We start from the raw sequence: 23,338 nt of genomic DNA, 5'->3' as shown, positions 1-23,338 counted from the left end.
TAGAGAAGAAACATTATCACAAAAAGTTTACTACACTAAAGCTTTGTGTGAGTGTGTGTGTGTGTGTGAGAGAGAGACAGAATGTCACTCTGTCACCCAGGCTACAGTACAGTGGCATCATCATATCTCGCTGAAACCTCAAACTCCTGAACTCAAGCCATCCTCCTGCCTCAAGCTCCTAAGTAGCCAGGACTACCAACACCCACCACCATGCCCAGCTAATTCTTCTATTTTTAATAGAAACAGGGTCTCACTCTTACTCAAGCTGGTCTCAAACTCCTGATCATAAGAGACCCTTTCACTTTGGCCTTTTGGAGTACTAGGATTACCCTGTAATCACTGGCTATGCCAGTGTTTTTATTTTGAATTATTTTCAGGTTTTTTTTTGTTGTTGTTTGTTTGTTTATTTGATACAAGGACTTACTCTATCTCCCAGGCTGGAGTATAGGCTCACTGCAAATTCCAGCTCCTGGACTTAAATAATCCTCCTGCCTCAGCCTCTCCAGAAGCTAGGATTATGGGCATGTGCCATAATGCCCAACTAATTTTTAAGTTGTTTTTGTACAGACAATGTCTTTTGATATTCCCCTGGCTGGTCTTGAACTCCTGGCCTCAAACAGTCCTCTTACCTCAGCCTCCCAAAGTGCTAGGATTACAGAAGTTAGCCACCTTTCCCAGGCTACTTTTTTTTGTTTGTTTGTTTGGGGCTTTTTTGCAGTTTTTGGCCGGGGCTGGGTTCGAACCCACCACCTCTGGTATATGGGGCCAGCACCCTACTCCTTTGAGCCACAGCCGCTGCCCCCAAGGCTACTTTTAAGCACTATGTAATTCCATGTTATGAATTGTTCCAGAGCATAAAAAAAGAAAATGAAAATTCATTTAATATATCTTTAAAGCAAATATAACCTTTATGTAAAAACAAACTGAAGAAAATCACAAGCTAGTTTTACTAGTTGAATGTAGATGCCAAATTTAAGTTTCATTCCAAAACTCACCTTTCAGGACAGATAATGAATGGTCACAAGCTGAAGAGTGGAAACCCCAGGTCATAGAACCATTCTCCACTCAGCAATGGGGGAAGGGAAGATGATGGGAAGGGGTGAGGAGTAAAAACATACTTTTCAGGTACAGTGAACACTATTCTGGTTCATTACCCTGACTTCTTACATTTAATAAAAGTCATCTCTGTAACAAAAACATCTGTACCCCCTTCATATTTTGAAATATAAAAAGCAATTAAAAATTATATAAAAAAATAAAATTTAAGGGGTTTTTCTGAGACAGAGTCTCACTCCATTGCCCTGGGTAGATTGCTGTGGTGCCATAGCTCACAGCAACCTCAAACTCTGGGACTCATGAGATCTTCTTGCCTCAGGCTCCCTAGTAGCTAGGATGGACTACAGGCACCCACCACGGTGCCTGGCTATGGTATTCTTTTTAATCATATATATATTATACCATGTACGTTACCAAAATCTTACAAAGTAGGTTTATTTTTTAGTACAGTTTTGTAAATGGAGAAGCTAGGACTCAGCAATTCTTAATTAACATGCCCCAAATCACAGCCCTGGAATATAAACATCAGTTTCTCACATTGCTGCTTTATTGGAAAGACTGGCCTCTCTTTATGCTTCCACTAACCATACTGTCTGGCATACAGTAGGTACTCAAACAATGTTAGACTGTCATTTTTGAACATCATTAAAGTCAAGTGAACATACAATCAGAAGCCATTTGGCTCTGCTGGTGAAAATATTTTTTAAAAACCAAACCAATATCTATAGTATACTCAAGATGCTAATGGAAAAATCATTGCTTACCTTTGAAGCAGAATAATTATATCCTCCCCACAGTATTATTCCTGCCGCCCCTAATGCAGCACTTTCACCAATTGTATGTACTAAGTCCTCCTAGAAAAGAGAAGTGTCTGGAGTAGTTTCTATCAAACTAAATTCACCCATTGATAATTCAGAAATGAGACTCAACCCATCAACTGTGGCAAATAATACATTAATAATATTATCTTTGTTTCTAAGAAATGGCTATACTGCAAGACAAATACTTCATGATCTCACACACATATATGTAAATCTGCAAAGTTGATCTCAGAGAAGTAGAGAGTAGAATGGTAACTACCAGAAGCTGGATAGTTAGGAGGCAGAATGAGTTGGGGAGATGTTGGTCAAAAGATGTTGATCTACTTACACTTAGATAGGAAGAATAAGTTCAAGAGATCTACTATACTGCATGATGACTATGGTTAATCACGGTATACTGTATTCTTGAAAATGGCTACGACAGGGGCTCTTTAGAGTTCTTACCACAAAAAAAATGATAAATGTGTGAATCCATGCATTTGTTTGTTAGCTAGACTTAAAACCATTCCACATGTATATATACGTAGAAACATTACATTTTACATGATAAATACATACTACGATATTGTCTGTCAACTAAAATAAAGTTTTAGAAATTCACATACCAAAAAGAGTTTCTTTTAAATAAAACTGTCATACAAATAAATAAATAAATAAATGAAACAAAGGAGTGCAGCAGAACTAGAAAATGTGATTCTGCCTTGGATTCTACATTTATTGGACGAACATGTATGACATTCCAGGCAATATTCCAGACACCAAAAATATAAAAATGACATAGATTCCAGTTCCTGTTATTGAGGAAGTGCTTTAGTCTAATGGTTGAGAGAAACATATAAAAAAGTAACTACAACATAATAAATTAATTTTTATATTAGTAGCACCTACAAGGCATATTTATAGTGTAGATTAGAGGAAATACCATTGCATGGAAGAGTGTGGAACAGCTTCCTTAAATGGGTGGAATTTTAGATGAACCTCTGCAAATGAGTAGGAAATTCACAAGATAGACTAGAGAGAGCAGAGTTTTACGTCCATTGCAAGAGTAAGGAAAGAGGTTCATTTCTTGCACGGGTTTTCCAGACAACTGCCAGTTCCTCACTATGGTAAAACACGTGGGATTTGCTGAGAATTGAAGCATATGAATTCTTGTATTGAAGGAGAGTTGACATTCAAAGAAAAATGCTAAAGTTTAGGAGTTAACTACAAAAAAATTTAGTACAAAAATGTGTAAATCTCTGACTTTGAAAGATACTTTTGGTCATGTAAAGAAGGAATAGGAGGAAGGACAGGTGGGGACACCAATTAGAAGACGACAGAAATTGTTCAGTGAGAAATGATGAGGTGTCAACAAAGGCAATGCCAGTCCTTGTAAAGCAGAAGGAACGGATTGGATAATTATTTAGAAATTAAGATGGATAAGATTAAGTTACCTACTGGATATTGGGAAGAGAAAGGAAGCATCCAATTGATTCTCAAATTGAATAGTTATAATGGTTGTAGTTCACCAAGATATAAAACCGAGGAGGTTATGTTTATGATTATGGCACAGAGCAAAGAAGCAGAACGTGGAGGGAGCTGGAAGATGGAATGAATGACTATAGGAACAATCTGCAGGCTTTCCTTCTCCCCCAGGTTTGCAGAGTCAGCGATCCAGTGCAAAGGTGGAGCACTTGAAGGCTGGACTGGGTAGATGGCCATGCCACAGCAAGCTTTTCTGAATTATAGGAAGTCTCCAGTAATGCTAGTACTTGTGTTCTGTGATGTGTCTAATACAACAAGAAAGGAAAGCATTCTTCCTTTATGCTAATATCACCTTCCACAGGCATAAATCTAGCCTCTTATTTAAGTTGAGACACCTCTTTAAAAAGTACCAAGAACAGTCAGTTAGAAACAAACAAGAAACCCTCCTTAAATGGTTGTATTACTTAAACAATAGGTGAAGAAAACCCATATTGTTTGTGGATATGGGAACAAAAAGAAGGCAATGGAAACAGAACAATTCAATGTCATACTCGGATAATTCTATTCTTTTTAGTGAATAGAGCATATGGTCTATTGATTTCTGAGGTAGAAGTCAGAAGAGATACTTAATTTATCATTTACTTCAAAAGTTTTTTTGTTATTTGTTTTTGATAAAGAGTCTCACTATGTCACCCTTGGTAGAGTGCCGTGGTGTCACAGCTCAAAGCAACCTCAAACTCTTGGGCTTAAGCGATTCTCTTGCCTCAGCCTCCCCAGTAGTTATGACTATAGGCACCCACCACAAGGCCTGGCTATTTTTTTGTTGTAGTTATTGTTGTTTGGCAGGCTGGGGCTGGGTTAGAACCTGCCAGCCCCAGTGTATATGGCTGGTGCCCTAGCCACTGAGCTACAGCACCGAACCAACTTCAAAAGTTTAATAGCACAAAAAAATGGGAAAGCTATGACCACGACTTTCAGAAAAATGTGCTTCGTTTCATTCTCCCACCTTCTCAAAAGATGCATTGATTGTATGGATTATTATTTTTCACTGGTATTACTAGTAGCATATCATTCCTGACAAAATGTAGGCACCAATAATTTTGAATGAATAAATGTAACCTAGTCTTTTTTCCCCAAAGTATTTGAGAAAATGACATGACTTGAGAGATCTGTCACTTGAGGAATATCTTAGTGAAAAGACTTTGATAGGCACAACTGATGTCCTCAAATACATGGAGAACTGGTTTTTAAAAGAAGGGTTTGATTTATTCTGTGTGTCACTAGAAGGTAGAATTAGAAGTAGCGGAACAAAGTTATTCAGAGGCAAAAGAGATTCAACATACTCAAGAACTTTGTAGGAATTAATATTGTCCCAAAATGTCAGTTTTCCTCCTGATACAGGAAATGCCCCATCAAAAAGCAGAGGACTAAACAAAGGCCACATAAGAAAAGCCAGGAGGAGGATTAGAGTCCTCCAGCTTTTAGCTATGATGCTATGATTATTTTTCTCCTAAACTTACTGAACACTCCATTTTAATTAATACCAAGTAATTTTGCAATGATGAAAATGTTAAGTCTCATCAATAATATTTGTATCAATAGATTTTATTCTGAAATATTTCAAGAAAAATTGGTATTGCTTTTAAATGGCCTTCCCTCAAATGTAAGTGATTAAAGGCAGTATGAGCTGTATGGAACATCGCTCCTTCTATGTCAGAAGACACAATTCTGTCTCTCAAGTATGGATGGAGTTTTAAAGGTTTTCTTATAAAGCCATCCGTCCAGTGATTGAATCCTTACAATAATGTACTGAGTGACAATCTAGATAAAGCTTGAACACTTCCAGTGAAGGCAAACTCATTGTCTTCTAAACAAGTTCATCTGAATATTTCTGTGCTTCCAACTTACAGTTAAGTCTAAAGGCAGTATCTATCTCTTTGTATAAACCACTTTCAATGCCCTGACTAACCACTAGATTGCAGTAGACTCTGAAAGACAAAAATCAACAAACTCTGTGTTATTTTTTCAGTTAGCCTAATCAATCAAAACATAAAAATGCAATGTAACAAAGAAAGATAGTTGATTAATAATTTACCCTAAACTCAGGCCAGGCACAGTGGCTCTTGCTAGCCCTCTGGGAAGCCGAAGTGGGAGAATTGCCTGAGCTCAGGAGACAAGATAACTCAGGAGCAAGAGTGAGACCCCCATCTCTTTACTAAAAAATAGAAAAATGAGCTAGTCTATACTAGGTATAAATAGAAAAATTAGCCAGTGGTAGGCACCTGTAGTCCCAGCTCCTCAGGAGGCTGAGGCAGGAGGATTGCCTGAGCTCAGGACTTTGAGGCTGCTGTGAACTAGGCCGATGCCACAACACTCTAGCCTGGGGCAACAGACTGAAACTCTGTCTCAAAATAATAATAATAATTTACCCTAAACCCTATTTTGTATGTTTCTGATTTGGAAAATTGCTGCTACCCCTTCATATTAAGAAGATGATTGTGAGGTGATATGTTAATGCCTCTAATCCCAGGAGGCTGTAGTGGTAAGATCACATGAGCCTATGGTTTGTAATCACCCTGGGCAACACAGTGAGATGCCATCTCTACAAAAATTTCCTTTTTAATTTTTAAAAATTAGCTCAGCATTGTGGTTTACACCTATAGTTCTAGCTACTTGAGAGGCTGAGGCCTTGCTTGAGCCCAGAAGTCTGAGATTACAGTGAGCTAGGCACTCTGCTTCAGCCTAGGCAACAAAGAGAGACCCTGTCTCAAAATAAATAAATAAATATATAAAAATTAAAAAATGAAGTTAATACTTATGTATTTATGTTAGTTAACTCAAGCTTAATGATTCATCTGTTGAAAATTCTTGTGAATGCTAAGAAAATTTTAAATACACATCTAATTGTCAGTGACAGTTTCAGAATTGGGTTGACATCTGAAGAAATATAGGCCTTTCATGATAGCATAGCATTGTATCATTAAGGAAAAATGAACATCCTAAAATATTTATATCTAGACTCTATATAGCATTTTACTAAATTTTTGTTTTTTATGTGAGTGACTATTTTTTCTTACCTGTGACAGAACTTCAATACTTTGCAAATAAAATGGTCTGGAAAAAATAAAAACTGGCAAAACATAGTCATGTCTAGCCATTTCAGCAATTCTCATGGCTTCTCTAACTCGATAATGAACAAATTTCAAAGCATTTAAACTTGACTTCAATATTTTATCCAAATATATTGAAGGATAAAGTGCTGTGCTTTTCCTCCACAACCACATGAGTTGGTTGTTGCGGAAAATTTCGCCATTTGGGCAATTACCTGTGTACATCTCCGGGTTTATCCTGTAGTCATAGTTGTAGCAATCTGGATAGAGATAAAATCCCCATAAACATTTTGGTCTCATTTCTAAAGCCAGGGTGAGAGTAATGTTCATAAAACTGCTTCCAGCATTTTCAAATTCCTCTTGGGCAACTGTTTTCACTTTCATTTCTGACCAATCGGGGTGGTGGCTTCTAGTGAAGGCTAAGGAGTGGCTTTTATATATTACTTTGCTACCCCAATTCCTATCCCATTGGGGTTTCCAACTTTCCCAGTCAATAACAACAAGTCCCGCTGATCTCCACCAAGGGAGTGCTTCTCCAATGTCATCGGCCGCTTTCCTAAGGTGTTTAGAAAGGCTCATATTCTGCGGTATCCCTCCATTAAAGGATTTTCCTTCTTGAGAGAAAAAAGGGTAATACCCTAATTCATTTGGATAAAATATGGCAATTGTTGATCCACTCTGAGTCTCTGAAGGATTTGATATAATGTCAAACACTTGAAGATTCATGTCCACATTGTAGAAATTCTTACAATACACTGTTGGGGCTGCCCAGAAAATGTTGAAAGGCTGGTTGTTGATCACTGGTGGCATTGCTGGCTTGAGGTCTGCCTGAGTTAATAGGATAAAGAGTGGCAGCTTCCCTAACCATGCCACGCACAGGTTACACATGACTTGCGGTTTTCAGCATTACATCAATCTTCTAAAAAATGAAAAGAAAAATATTATACATTATGGACTCAAATGTCGCTTTTGTTTTATGACACATGATAAATAAACCAAATTTTATGAGGTTCATTGGCATGTAGGTCTAATTTATAATTTCATCTGAACAAGACTTTTGGGGTTTTTTTTGTTGTTTTTACTTGAAATGTGAAAAAAAATCCAGTGAATAAAAACTAAAAAAATTTCACACAAATCCTTGGCTTGCAAACACTACCTGCTCACCATTCTGGTTTAAATTTCCTATAACTCGGGGTACACTAACCCGAACCATCCTTTACTGACAAGACTTCAGCTGAAAGGTCAACTAGAAAACAAACTCTGAAAGGACTGACATATCTCCTTATTGATTACTAGAATAGTGATTCCAAGAACATGCCTACTTAAAAATTTAAAAATATTAGCATTTTAACAAATATTAAATAGAAGAAAAAGAAGTAAAGAACTGATTCATACCTTGTATGCAATTTGAAATGTACTGGCCTCCAGTGTTTTTTCCTTCATTTATTTTTAAAAGAGAGAGCAGTTACACTTGGAACTAGCATAGGCTGAAACAGAAAACAGGTAGAGGTGTAAGTTACCTGTTGATTATGAATGCTGGTACTCTCATCTGTTCTCAAGCACATAGAAGTTTAAAACCCTAACTGTACAGTTTTTCCATAAAGAGATTGAAAAATATCAGGAGTAAAACCCAACTGAAACGTGGCTTTTCAGTCCACTTTAGTCAGTTGGAACAAAAACTGCCAAAGAATCTTCCCAGAATATAAGGACTGTCTAATAGTTGATACATGCCAGTCAAAAAAATCTGATCTTAAAAGGATTATGGTTGAAGTTCTCTAACAAAATAATTTCACCACATACTTTTCTTTTTTATTTCAGGTTAATGTGAAAGTACAAACAACTAGGTCACAATATTTGAATTTGTTAAGTACAGTCTCTCTTGCAGTGGTGTCCCACACCCAAAGGTGTGCCAGACACCCCTTGTGCAGGACACCAATCCCCTCCCCTCCCCTCCTCTCCTTCCTCACTCACTCCCCCTCCCTCCAATGAGAATTGAATTAAGTTTTTATTTTTATTGTTTACTGTTTCAGGTTCATTGAAGGTACAAATAATTAGGTTACACTGTTTGCATTTGTTAGATAAAGTTCCACTTATAATAGTGTCCCCCCCCAAGGGGTGTGCCATACACTGTAACCCCATACCCCTTCTTCCTCCCCTCTCCACACTCCCTCATTTCCCCCACCCCCTACCTTGAACTGATTTGAGTTTATCTCTTATGTAGGTATATATTAGATGGTCTACTGGCTTCATATTGGAATTGAGTACATTGGATTCTTGCTTCTCCATTCTTATGATACTTTACTAAGAACAATGTGTTCCAACTCAATCCAGATCAATACAAGTGAAGTAAAATCTCCATCTTTTTTAATGGCTGAATAGTGTTCTATAGCATTCATATACCACAGCTTGTTAATCCATACCTAGGTTGGTGGGCATTTAGGTTGTTTCCACATTTCAACAATTGCAAATAGAGCTACAATAAACAGTCTAGTGCAAGTGTCCTTATGATAAAAGGATTTTTTTTCTTCTGGGTAGATGCCTGGTAACTGGATTGCAGGATCAAATGGGAGGTTTAATTTGAGTTCTTTGAGGATTCTCCATATTTCCTTGCAAAAAGGTTGTATTAGTTTGCAGTCCCACCAACACTGTAGAAGTGTTTGTTCCCTTCCCTCCACATCCATGCCAGCATCTGCAGCATTGAGACTTTGTGATGTGGGCTCTTCTCAGTGGGGTTAGGTAATATTTGACGGTGGTTTTGACTTGCATTTCTCTGATGATCAGGGATGATGACCATTTTCTTTAAATGTTTGCTAGCCATTCATGTCTTCATCAGAGAAGGTTCTATTCATATCTCTTGCCCAGTGGTAGATGGGATTATTTGCTTTTTTGTTGTTGATTAATTTGAGCTCTCTATGGATTCTAATTATCAACTCTTTGTCAAATTCAAACCCTGAAAATATTGTTTCCCATTTTAAATGTTGTCTTTTTGCTTGACTTGTGTCCTTAGTTCTGCAGAAGCTTTTCAGCTTAATTTTTGTTAATTTTTGTCATTGTTGCAATGGCCCTTTAAGTTTTTATCATAAAATCTTTCCCCAGTCTAACATCATCAAGAGTTTTCCTCATACTTTCTTTTAAGATTTTTATAATTTCATGCCTTAGATTTAAATCTTTATCTATCTTGAGTCAATTTTTGTAAGTAGTGAAAGGTATAGGTCAACTTTCAGTCTTTTACATGTGGTTATCCCATTCTCCCAGCACCATTTGTTGAATAGAGATTTTTTTCCCCCACCACATGCTTTTGTTTGGTTTATCAAAGATCAGATGGTAAGTAGAGACTGGTTTCATCTCTTGGTTTTCTATTCTATTCCATATGTTTGTGTTTTTATTTTAGTGCCAATACCATGCTGTTTTGATTGCTGTGAACTTGCTTGTAAAATAGCCTGAAGTCTGGTAGGATGATGCCTCTGGCTTTGTTTTTATTACTAAGACTTGCCTTGTCTATATAGGATTTTTTTCTGGTTCCATACAAAATGAAGTACTATTTTTTTCCAGTTCTTCAAAAGATGACGTTGGTATTTTAATGGGGATTGCAGTGAATCTACAGATTGCTTTGGGTAGAACAGACATTTTGACAATGTTGATTCTTCCCAGCCAAGCGCATGGTATGTTCTTCCATTTGTTAATGTCTTCTGCTATTTCTTTCCTTAGGGTTTCATAATTCTCTTTGAAAAGATCCTTCACCTCTTTTGTTAGGTATATTCCTAAGTATTTCCTTTTCTTTGAAGCTACTGTGAAGGGAATTGTGTCATTGATTTGATTCTCAACTTGGCTGTTATTGGTGTATACAAAGGCTACTGATTTGTGGGCATTGATTTTATATCCTGAGACATTACTGTATTTCCTGATCACTTCCAGGAGTATTGTGGTTGAGTCTTTTGAGTTTTTCAAGTATAAGATCATTTCAATAACAAAGAGTGAGAATTTGGCCTCTTTTGCCCCCATTTGGATGTCCTTTATATCCTTCTCTTGCCTGATTGTATTGGCTAGAACATGCAGTACAATGTTGAATAATAGTGGCAATAGTGGACATCCTTGTCTGGTCCCAGTTCTAAGTGGATAAACTTTCCTTTTTACTCCATTTAGTATGATGTTAGCTGTGGGTTTGTTGCAGATGGCTTCGATCACCTTAAGAAATATGTCACCTATGCCTATTTTCTTAAGTATTCTTGTTAGAAAAGAATGCTGAATTTTGTCAAATGCTTTTTCTGCATCCATTGAGAGGATCATATGGTCTTTGCTTTTGCTTCTATTGATATGATGTATTACATTTATGTACTAACAAATGTTAAACCAGGCTTGCATGCCTTGGATGAAACCTATTTGATCATGATGTATAATTTTTTTTTTTTTGCAGTTTTTGGCCAGGGCCAGGTTTGAACCCACCATCTCCGGTGTAAGGGACTGGTGCCCTACTCCTTTGCGCCACAGGCGCCGCCCATGATGTATAATTTTTTTAATGTGTAGCTGCAATCTATTAGCTAAGATTTTGTTGAGTATTTTTGCATCAATATTAATTAGTAAAATTGGTCTGTAATTCTCCGTTTTATTTTTTTTTAGTTTAATAAACATTTATTCCTTTAGTTGAACAACTTCTACACAAAATCAAAATGTATGGAATGTATAGTATGCCATTTTTTGAGTAGAAAGCTATTTAGGTCTTAGGTCTCAAGAAGTTGTATATCGAAGCAGTACCCTGAACCCCATAAATGCATCAATGTACAAAGTTACGATTTAATAAAAAATTAAAAAAAAAAAAAGTTGTATGCGCCTACTATGAATATTTTCTGGAAACCAATTAACTGAGCTTTTGGAAACCCCTAAAGAACATAGGTGAAAAATTGGCTCAGAAAAACCAATTTAATTTTGAAATCAAACTACTAAATCAGCAAACTGATAATATGGTTGAGATGGAGAAATTCTGCTCTTTTATTTCCTTAACACTCAAACATACCCTGGGGAACATTATCCTAGTCTACTAGAAGACGTGAAGCATTAATGCAACAAATGTGGTAGGATGTTTAAAATGAAGGTGAGCATACAATGGCCTAATTTTGCAAAATGGTATGGATACTTAGTGTGATTTGAGCAGGGAGGAGAAAAATAACTGTAGATGTATGAGGTTAGATCAAAGACCATTAACTTATATGGATACCAATTATGACTTTTCCCTGGAACCGTAAAGAATGGGTTGATTCAAGATGATTTATTACACTCGTTGCACAGAGAAAAGGTACTTTTAAGCAGCTCTCTATACCTTTACCCCTAATATGGCTGGGGGATTCATAATGGTCACAAATTAACATTACAGGCTTTTAAAAATCTTGCTTAGAAAATAACTTCAATTTAAAAAAAATAAATAACTTCAATTTTCTAACCTCACACTTGAAAAGTATTTTTCTAATGGCCACTAGCTTAGTAGCTTCCCACCATAGCACTGATTTTACTAGCTTACAAACTTAAGGTTAGTAATTCTTATTTGCTTAACATTCAATTCTATCAGTTTCAAAATACAGTGTAAATACCACTACTATACCACTACTACTATGTATAGAATTCAGGACTCTAGATTTCAGGGAGCTATAAGATTGAATCAGGAACAGCTTTCATCTCCTATGTTAACTTAAATGGTACAGTGGAGAGTGAGGCAATTTTGTTTTTGTCCAGGTTAACCAAGATAGGTCTCATTTGTTAGGAAAAGCCTCTTGAAGTAAGTTTATTCAGTTCTGCAAAATGATGGCATTTTGGGAACTTTTGTAGAAACAACGATCACGCACATCTCCGAACAAAACCCGATTTAAAATATTTGTTTGCCAAACTCCGCCACCTGAAAGTAAACCAGCAGAGCATTGCCATCACCCCAGTCAAGCTGTAGGTTTCACCACATGCACCAAACAAATCTACAGGGTAGTTTCAGCACTCCTCTTTTCAAGAAATTTATTTTACACCTATTATACCATACATCATGTTTTAAACACTGACATTTAACTCCTTAATAAGATAAAGCAATGACAAAAAAGTTTATCTTATTAGAAACAAGATATACCATTACGTACTGTCTTCAAACATTATTGCACCTCGTAATTTGACAAAGCATTCATGAGACAATCTGCAGACTAGTTTAACAGACAAATAACACTTTTACGCAGACATGACTGTCCTAAATTGTTTATTAGGTTATGAATTTTACAAACATTACTTATATTAGCGGTAACGGTGGAGCTGGAGAGTATTGCGTCTTCTCCAAGCTGCACGGCGGGAACCACCAATAGTGTGGTGGAACTTATGGCCCTTTCCAAGGCCTCGGCTCTTCCCGCCTGCAGATGTCAGCCCACGCATCTCCCTGTGCTTGTGGACTGGTTTCGTGATCCACTGGGTGTCAGGATTTCTTCTGATAGCTTTATGGAATGGATCAATGAGGATAACCTCAAAAAATTTGTACATTGAATCTTCACCAACCCAGTAAGAATTCAGGACTCTTAGAGCCCCACAGTGGTGTCCAGCTCGCTCCTCAGCAACAGATTGCAGGCTCCCAGCAAACTTTAGCCGGTTAACACCATGATGCACAGGCTTGCCATAGGTTGCACCCTTAGGAACTGGGCGCTTGCGGCCACCACTGGGCACACGAATCCTGTATATGACACAACCTTGCTTAGCCTTGTATCCCAGTCTGCGCGCTTTATCCGGGTGGGGCAGGGAGCCCTGTGGAGCGCAGAGAGCTGGCGGTACTGCCAGCAGCGGACCCTCAGAAGAAAGCACATCACATCAGACTGCTTCTTCCTCCACAGCTCCCGGATGTACTTGTATGCACCCATCTTGGCTCACCTGATGGCTGCCGCCTAATTCTCCATTTTAGTTGGGTCCTATCCTGGTTTTGGAATCAAGGTGATGTTTGCTTCATAGAAAGTGTTGGGGAAGGTTCCTTCCTTCTCAATGTTTTAGAATAGGTTCTGTAGTATAAGCACAAGCCTATCCTTGAAGGTTTGATAGAATTCTGGTGTGAAGTCATCTAGTCCAGGGCTTTTTTTTTTGGAAGCATTTTTATTGTTTCTGCAATCTCAATGCTTGATTTCAGTTCAAGAGATCTATTTGTTCTGGTTAAGTCTAGGGAGATGGTGTGATTCCATGTATTGGTCCATTTCATCCACATTGTTAAATTTCTGGGCATAGGGTTTTTGGTAGTAGTTAGAAAGAATCTCTTGTATCTCTGGGGCATCAGTTATTTCCCCTTTTCACTTCTGATTGAAGTTATTACAAATTTTACTTTTATATTGCTTGATTAATCTGGCCAATGGTTTATTTATTTTATTTATCTTTTTGAAGAACAAACTTTTTGGTTCATTAATTTTCTGAATGAATCTTTTATTTTCAATTTCATGTATTTCTGATTTAATTTTGGTTTTTTCTTTTTTTTAATTTAATTTAATTTAATTTATTTATTTATTTATTTATTTTTTATTGTTGGGGATTCATTGAGGGTACAATAAACCAGGTTACACTGATTGCATTTGTTAGGTGAAGTCACTCTTGCAATCATGTCTTAAGAAATTAAGGTGTGGCACACACCAAGGCCACACACCCCTCCCTCCTTCCCTCTCTCTGCTTTTCCTTTCCCCACCCCTCCCTCCTTCTTCCTCTCTCTGCTATCCTATTCCCCCAACCAAACCATGACCTTGTCATTAATTGTCTTTGTATCAAAATTGAGTATATAGGATTCATGCTTCTCCATTCTTTTTTTTATTATTATTACTGTTAAATCATAGCTGTGTACATTAGTGCAATCAAGGGGTACAATGTGCTGGTTTCATATACAATCTGAAATATTCTCATCTAACTGTTCAACGTAGCCTTCATGGCATTTTCTTAGTTATTGTATGTAGACATTTGTATTCTCCATTTAGTAGGTTTCGCCTGCACCCATTCTAAGATGCACTGTAGGTGTGGCCCCACCCATTGCTATCCCTCCACCCTAACCTCCCCCCTCCCTTCCCCTCCCTTGGCTCTTTCCCCATATTCTTGTGCTATAGTTGGGTTATAGCCTTCATATAAAAACTATAAATTAGCTTCATAGTAGGGCTGAGTACATTGGATAATTTTTCTTCAATTCTTGAGATACTTTGCTAAGAAGAATATGTTCCAGCTCCATTCATGTAAACATGAAAGAAGTAAAGTCTCCATCTTTCTTTAAGGCTGCATAATATTCCATGGTATACATGTACCACAATTTGCTGGTCCATTTGTGGGTCGATGGGCACTTGGGCTTCTTCCATGACTTAGCAATTATGAACTGGGCTGCAATAAACATTCTGGTACAGATGTCTTTGTTACATTGTGGTTTTTGGTCTTCTGGGTATATACCTATTAAAGGTATTATAGGATCAAATGACAGGTCTATTTTTAGATCTAAGTATTCTCCAAACATCCTTCCAAAAGGAACGTATTAGTGTGCATTCCCACCAGCAGTGTAGAACTGTGCCCTTTTCTCCACATCCACGCCAATATCTCTGGTTTGGGGATTTTGTTAAGTGGGCTACTCTTACTGGGGTTAGGGGATATCTCAAAGTAGATGTGATTTGCATTTCTCTGATGATTAAGGATGATGAGCTTTATTCATGTGTTTTTAGATCATGTGTCTGTCTTCTTTAGAGAAGTTTCTCTTCAAGTCCTTTGCCCACCCTGAGATCACTTGTTTTTCTCCCATTCTGAGGGCTGTCTGCTTGCTTTACTTACTATGTTCTTGGCTGTGCAGAAGCTTTTTAGCTTGATCAGATCCCAGTAAAGTATTTTTGATACTGCTTCAATTGCCTGGGGAGTCCTCCTCATAAAATATTAACCAAGGTCGATTCCTTCAAGAGTTTTCCCTGCACTTTCTTCAAGTATTTTTATAGTTTCATGTCTTAAGTTTAAATCTTTTATCCAGTGAGAGTCTATCTTACTTAATGGTGAAAGGTATGGGTCCAGTTTCAGTCTTTTACAAGTCACCAGCCAGTTCACCCAGAACCATTTGTTAAATAGGGAATCTTTTCCTCAATGAATGTTTTTAATTGTCAAAAATCAAATAACAGTAAGTAGCTGGATTCATCTCCTGGTTCTCTATTCTGTTCCTGACATCTAGTTCTCTGTTTTTGTGCCAGTACCATGCTGTTTTGATCACTATTGATTTATAGTACAGTTTCAAGTCTGGTAGCATGATTCCTCCTGCTTTGTTTTTATTTCTGAGTAGTGTTTTGGCTATTCGAGGTTTTATTCTGATTCCATATAAAATGAAGTATTATTTTTTGAAGATCTTTAAAATATGACAATGGAACTTTAATAGGAATTGCATTAAAATTATATATTGCTTTGGGTAGTATAGACATTTTAACAATGTTGATTCTTCCCAGCCATGAGCATGGTATGTTTTTCCATTTGTTAACATCTTCAGCTATTTCTTTTCTTAAAGTTTCATAGTTCTCTTTATAGAGATCTTTCATGTCTTTTGTTAGATAAACTCCCAAATATTTCATCTTGTTTGTCACTACTGTGAAAGGAATAAAGTCCTTGACTGTTTTTTCAGCTTGGCTATTGTTGGTATATATAAAGGCTACTTATGGATGTTGATTTTGTAGCCTGAGACATTGGTGTATTCCTTGATCACTTCTAAAAGTTTTGTAGTAGAATCCCTAGTGTTTTCCAGATCTAAGTGTTTTCTAGTGTTTTCCAGATCTAAGTGGAAATGATTTCAATTTGACTCCATTCAATATGATATTGGCTGTGGGTTTTCTGTAGATGGCCTCTATTAGTTTAAGAAATGTCCCTTCTATACCAATTTTCTTATGTGTTCTGATCATGGAGAGAGGCTGGATATTATCAAAAGCTTTTTCTGCATTGATTGAGAGAATCATATGGTCTTTATTTTTTAGTTTGTTTATGTACTGAATTACATTTATAGATTTCCGTATATTGAACCAGCCTTGAGACCCTGGGATAAATCCCACTTGGTCATGATGTATAATTTTTTTGATGTGTTGTTGGATTCTGTTTGTTAGGATCTTATTGAGTATTTTTGTATAAATATTCATTAGTGATACTGGTCTATAATTTTCTTTTCTTGTTGGGTCTTTCCCTGGTTTAGGGATCAAGGTGCTGTTTGCTTCATAGAATGTGTTTGGTAGTATTCCTTCTTTTTCTATATTTTGAAAGAGGTTTAGTAATATAGGTACTAGTTCTTCTTTAAAGGTTTGGTAGAATTCTGACATAGAGCTTGGCTTTTCTTTTTAGGGAGATTTTGTATTGTTGATGCTATTTCAGAACTTGATATAGGCCTGTTCAATGTTCACTTTGTTCTGGCTAAGACTTGGTAAGTGGCGTACTTCCAAGTATTGGTCGATTACTTTCAGATTTTCATATTTCTGAGAGTAAAGTTTCTTGTAATATTTGTTAAAGATTTTTTGAATTTCTGAGGGGTCTGTTGTTATTTCATTGTTACCATTTCTGATTGATGAAATTAGAGATTTTACTTTTTTTTTTCCTGGTTAGGTTGGCCAAAGGTTTATCTATTTTATTGATCTTTTCAAAAAACCAACTTTTGGATTTATAGATCTGTTGTAGAATTCCTTTGTTTTCAATTTCATTTAATTCTGCACTGCTTTTGGTTATTTCTTTTCTTCTGCTGGGTTTGGGTTGGAATGTTCTTCCTTCCTTCCTGGGTTTGGAGTTGGAATGTTCTTCTCCATTAGGTTATTAACTTCCTCTCTTTCCGTTTTCTTGAGGAAGGCTTGCAGTGCTATAAATTTCCCTTTTAGGACTGCTTTGCAGTATCCCAGAGGTTCTGATAATTTGTGTCTTTATTGTTGTTTTGTTCCAAAAATTCGGTGATTTCCTTCTTAATCTCGTCTATAACCCATTTATCCTTCAGCATAAGGTTATTTAGCTTTCATGTTTTTGTATGGGTGTGCAGATTCCTGTTGTTATTGAGTTCAATTTTTATTCCATGATGGTCTGAGAAGATGCAAGGAATAATTTCTATTTTTTTTAAATTTGCTCAGGATAGATTTGTGGCCTAGGATGTGGTCAATTTTGGAGTAGGTTCCGTGGGCTGATGAGAAGAATATGTATTCAGTTTTGTTGGGATGAAATGTTCTGTAGATGTCTATTAAGTACTGATGTTGAATGGATAAGTTTAAATCTAAAATTTCCTTGCTTAGCTTCTTTTTGGAGGATCTATCCAGCACTGCTAAAGGGGTGTTAAAATCTCCAACTACTATGGAACTGGAGGTAATTGAGTTGCTCATGTCTGTTAGAGTTTCTCTTATAAATTGAGGTGCATTCCGGTTGGGTGCATAAATATTAATAATTGAGATCTCATCATATTGAGTATTACCTTTAACAAATATGAAGCTTCCAGCCTTATCCTTCCTTATTTTGGTTGGTTTAAAGCCTATTGCATCTGCGAATGGCATTGCAATGCCTGCTTTTTTCTGTTTTCCATTTGCCTGGAGTATAGATGACCATCCCTTCACCTTGAGTCTATATTTGTCTTTTAATGTAAGATGCGATTCTTGTATGCAGCAAATATCGGGCTTGAATTTTTGTATGCAGTCAGCCAACCTGTGCCTCTTTAGAGGACAATTTAACCCGTTCACATTAATCAAGAATATTGATAAGCCTTTCAAGAGTCCAGTGGACATTTTTTATTCTTTTGCGGCTGTGGAAGTTGGAATTTGATCAAATTTTTCTGGGTGGGTTTACTTTTGTGGTGGAGGATTACGCTGGTCTTTATGGAAGGTAGGTCTTAGAATATCCTGGAGAGCTGGTTTAGTTATGGCAAATTTCTTCAACATGTGAATGTCATTGAAGTATTTAATTTCTCCATCATAAATGAAACTCAGTTTAGCTGGGTACAGGATCCTGGGTTGAAAGTTATTTTGTTTTATGAGATTAAAAGTCGATGACCATCCTCTTCTAGCTTGAAAGGTTTCAGCAGAGAGATCTGCAGTTAATTCTAATATTCTTGCCCTTGTAGGTGATGGTTTTCTTTTGTCTGGCTGCTTTCAGAATTTTCTCCTTCATATTAACTTTAGCGAAATTGATTATGATGTGTTATGGGATGTCTTATTCGGGTTGAGTCATGCTGGAGTTCTGAAACTGTCTGCTATCTGAATTTCAGAATCTCTTGGCATGTCTGGAAAGTTCTCCTTCATAATCTCATGGAGAAGAAACTCTGTGCCTTCTGAAGCCACTTCATCACTTTCGGGGATCCCTATAAAACGAATATTGGTTTTCTTCAAATTATCCCAGAGCTCTCTGAGAGAGTGATCTGTTTTTGCCTTCCATATCTCTTCCTCTTTGAGAGTTTGGGAGCATTTGAAAGCTTTGTCTTCAATGTCAGAAATCCTTTCTTCTGCTTGCTCCATTCTGTTACTGAGGTATTCTACTGTGTTTCTCAGATTTTTGAGGGCTGCAACTTCTTGTCTCAATGTGTCAAAATCTTTGGTCATTTGGTCTTTGAATTCGTTGAATTCTTGAGACATCTTTTGGGTTACCGCTTAGAATTCTAATTCGACCTTATTTGCTATCCAGATTCTGAATTCGATTTCTGACATCTCAACTATTTGTTTGTGCATGGGATCTTGTGCTGTGTCTGCCCCATTGTTCCTTGGAGAGTTGATCTACTCTGATTATTCATATTGCCAGAGTATTTCCATTGATTTCGCCTCATGATTGTTTTTCACCGTTGCCTCTGGCCATCCTCAGAGTTGGGGAGGTGTCTGTTCAAGATTAGACACCAGGGGATCACTCTATTGTTGCTGGATCTTTGTAGGGAGTGACCCTGCATAGCTCCTCGGGGCTGCCCCAGCCAGGGAGTTCTGGTTGTGGGAACAGCTCCAGAGTGTGACACACCTGGATCCAGCAACAGGGCAGGGGGTGGTGCACATGGTTCTGGGAGTGCCTGGCACCCAGTGACTTTGGCACAGATGGCCCAAGGCATCAGAGGTCTCTGGTCAGGAGAAGGGCTCCTCACAGGAGCAGGGAGGCCTCTGGAGGCACGCGGCTACCAGAGTCCCTGGACAGACGAGCGGGCTGGTGTGGAGGCAGGGAGGGTACAGGAGGGAGGATGCAGGGTTGCGCGGCTCCCAGAGTTCCTGGTTAGGGCATGTGGAGGCCTGGCCGGCACTGGTCACAGGTCGCAACACAGCTCTTAAGGAGGTCCAGGCGGGCGCCAATCACAGGTCAGGGTCGTGGCATAGCTCTTCCGGAGGTCCCATTGCAGTGTTTTTAAATCAAGGTCTTTGTCAGAAGGCCAATGGTTCTTGAGAACAGTGAGAGTATCCTCTCCAAGACTGTTGTGTTCTTCTAGTTGGGGATTTTAATATCTCTCTGTCCATACCGGATAGATCCTCCAAGAAGAAACTTCTGCAAAAACTCATTTCTAGAAACAGACATCATAGTCCACAGCATCTCATCCACAGCACCAATGGAATTCTCAAATGTTGGTAAATATTCATGAATTTCTACTGGATAGTCTTCATTAATTTCTTCACCTACCATTAAGACCCACTCTCGGCCTTCAACTTCTCTCATGCTTCTCCATTCTTATGACACTTTCCTAAGAATAATGTCTTCCACTTCCATCCAGGTTAATACAAAGGATGTAAAGTCTCCATTTTCTTTAATGGCTGAAGAGTATTCCATGCTGTACATATACCACAGCTTTTAATCCATTCCTGGGTTGGTGGGCATTTAGGCTGTCTCCAGATTTTGGATATTGTAAACTGAGCTGCAATAAACAGTCTAGTGCAAGGGTCCTTATGATAAAAGGATTTTTTTCCTTCTGGGTAGATGACCAGTAATGGGATTGCAGGACAAATGGGAGGTCTAGATTGAGTGCTTTGAGGTTTCTCCATGCTTCCTTCCAAAAAGGTTGTACTAGTTTGCAGTCCCACCAGCAGTGTAAAAGTGTTCCCTTGTCTCCACATCCATGCCAGCATCTGCAGTTTTGAGATTTTGTGATGTGGGCCATTCTCGCTGGGGTTAGATGGTATCTCAGGGTGGTTTTGATTGCATTTCTCTGAGAGGGATGATGAACAACCTTTCATATGTTTGTTAGCCATTTGTCTGTCTTTTTTAGAGAAGGTTCTATTCAGGTTTCTTGCCCATTGATAAATGGGATTGTCGGCTTTTTTCATGTGGATTAATTTGAGTTCTCTATAGATCCTAGTTATCAAGCTTTTGTCTGATTCAAAATATTCAAAAATATCCTTTCCCATTGTGTAGGTTGTTTTTTTACTTTGGTTGTTTTCTCCTTAGCTGTACAGAAGCTTTTCAGTTTAATGAAGTCCCATTTGTTTATTTTTGTTGTTGTTGCAATTGCCACAGCAGTCTTCTTCATGAAGTCTTTCCCCAGGCCAATATCTTCCAGTGTTTTTCCTATGCTTTCTTTGAGGATTTTTATTGTTTCATGCCTTAAATTTAAGTCCTTTATCCATCTTGATCAATTTTTGTGAGTGGAGAAAGGTGTGGGTCCAGTTTCAGTCTTTTACATGTGGATATCCAGTTCTCCCAACACCATTTATTGAATAGGGAGTCTTTCCTCCAAAGTGTGTTCTTGTTTGGTTTATCAAAGATTAGGTGGTTGTAAGATGTTAGTTTCATTTCCTGGTTTTCTATTCGATTCCAAGTGTCTATGTCTCTATTTTTGTGCCAGGACCATGCTGTCTTGACCACTATAGCTTTGTAGTACAGCCTAAAATCTGGTATAGTGATGCCCCCAGCTTTATTTTTATTTATTTATTTATTTATTTTTTTGGCAGGGGCTGGGTTTGAACCCGCCACCTTCGGCATATGGGACCAGTGCTCTACCCCTTTGAGCCACAGGCACCGCCCACCCCCAGCTTTATTTTTATTACTAAGAAATGTCTTAGCTATACGGTTTTTGGTTGTTTTTTTTTTCTGGTTCCATACAAAAAACAGAATCATTTTTTCCAAATCTTGAAAGTACAATGTTAGTATTATAATAGGAATGGTATTGAATAGGTAGATTGCTTTGGGAAGTATAGACATCTTAACAATGTTGATTCTTTCCAGCCATGAGCATGGTATGTTCTTCCATTTGTTAATATCCTCTGCAATTTCCTTTCTGAGGATTTCATAATTTTCTTTATAGAGCTCCTTCACCTCCCTTCCTAGTTATATTCCTAGGTATTTCATTTTCTTTGAAACTATGGTGAAGGGAGTTGTGTCCTTAATTAGCTTCTCATCTTGACTGTTATTGGTGTATATAAAGGCTACTGACTTGTGGACATTGATTTTATATCCTGAAACATTACTGTATTTTTTGATGACTTCTAGGAGTCTTGTCATTGAATCTTTGGGGTTCTCTAAGTATAAGTTCATGTTGTCAGCAAAGAGGGAGAGTTTGACCTGCTCTGCTCCCATTTGGATTCCCTTTATTTCCTTGTCTTGCCTAATTGTATTGGCTAGAACTTCCAGCACTATGTTGAAAAGTAATGGTGACAGAGGAAAACCTTGTCTGGTTCCAGTTCTAAGAGGAAAAGCTTTCAGTTTTACTCCATTCAGTAAAATATTAGTTGTGGGTTTTTCATAGATAGCTTCAATCAGTTTCAGAAATGTGTCACCTATGCCTATACCCTTCAGTGTTCTAGTTAGAAAAGGATGCTGGATTTTATCAAATGCTTTTTCTGTATCTATTGAGAGGATCATATGGTCTTTATTTTTGCATCTATTAACATGGTGGTTAACGTTTATGGACTTGTTTATGTTAAACCAGCCTAGCATCTCTGGGATGAAACTTACTTGATCATGATGTATGACTTTTTTGATGATAAGCTGCAATCTATTGGCTACGATTTTGTTGAGAATTTTTGCATCTATATTCATGAGTGAAATTGGTCTGAAATTCTTTTTATTTGGGTCTTTTCCTGGTTTTGGTATCAGGGTGATGTTTGCTTCATAGAATGTGTTGGGGCAGATTCCTTCCTCCTCAATTTTTGGGAATAATTTCTGCAGTACAGGAATAAGCTCTTCCTTGAAGGTTTGAGAGAATTCTGATGTGAATCCATCTGGACCAGGGCATTTTTTGGTTGGAACATTTTTTATTATTTTTTTAATCTCAGTTCTTGAAATTGGTCTGTTCAGGAGCTCTATTTCTTCATTGCTGAGTCTAGGGAGAGGGTGTGATTCCAAATATTTATCCATTTCTTTCACATTGTCAAATTTCTGGGCATAGAGTTTCTGGTAGTATTCAGAGGTGATCTCTTGTATCTCTGTGGGATTAGCAGTTATTTCCCCTTTATCATTTCTGATTGAGATTACTAGAGATTTTACTTTTCTATTTCTAGTTAGTCTGGCCAAAGGTTTGTCTATTTTATTTATTTTTTAAAAAAACCAACTCCTTGTTTCATTAATTTTCTGAATAATTCTTTCCTTTTCAATTTCATTGATCTCTGATTTACTTTTGGATGTTTCTTTTCTTCTACTGGGTTTAGGCTTAGATTGTTCTTCTTGTTCCAATTCCATAAGATGGCTTGTGAGTTTGTTGATGCACTTTCTTTCTCTTTTTTGAATGTAGGCATCTAAAGTGATACATTTTCCTCTCAAAACTGCTTTTGTAGTATCCCATGGGTTTTGGTAGCTTGTGTCTTTGTTGTTGTTATGCTCAAGGAAGTTAATGATTTCCACTTTTATTTCTTCCGGCACCCATCTGTCATTCAACAGAAGGTTGTTTAATTTCCATGCCTTTGTGTGGGGTTGAATGTTTTTGTTGGAGTAGAGTTCCACCTTCAGTGCCTTGTGGTCTGAGAAGATACCAGGGAAAATTTCAATTCTTTT

The 23,338-nt window shown here is 37.5% G+C and overlaps 1 protein-coding gene and 1 pseudogene across 2 annotated transcripts in view; both read right to left on the bottom strand.

Annotated features, from left to right (window-relative positions):
• Positions 1 to 7,846: 7,846 nt before the first annotated feature.
• LOC128598363 (translation initiation factor IF-2-like) overlaps positions 7,847 to 23,338 on the bottom strand; it is a 41,673-nt gene continuing 26,181 nt past the window's right edge. The window contains exon 4 of the mRNA XM_053608712.1: positions 7,847 to 7,938. The gene's annotated coding sequence lies outside the window, so the exon portion shown is untranslated. The remainder of the gene's footprint in view (positions 7,939 to 23,338) is intronic.
• Positions 12,661 to 13,323, bottom strand: LOC128560080 (60S ribosomal protein L15-like; annotated as a pseudogene). The gene has a single exon (XR_008372883.1). The product of XR_008372883.1 is annotated as a 60S ribosomal protein L15-like (transcript).

Source organism: Nycticebus coucang, chromosome 11, assembly GCF_027406575.1.
Source record: "Nycticebus coucang isolate mNycCou1 chromosome 11, mNycCou1.pri, whole genome shotgun sequence".
In the NCBI taxonomy this organism is placed as follows: Eukaryota; Metazoa; Chordata; class Mammalia; order Primates; family Lorisidae; genus Nycticebus; species Nycticebus coucang.
This window is presented reverse-complemented; position numbering and strand designations above follow the sequence as displayed.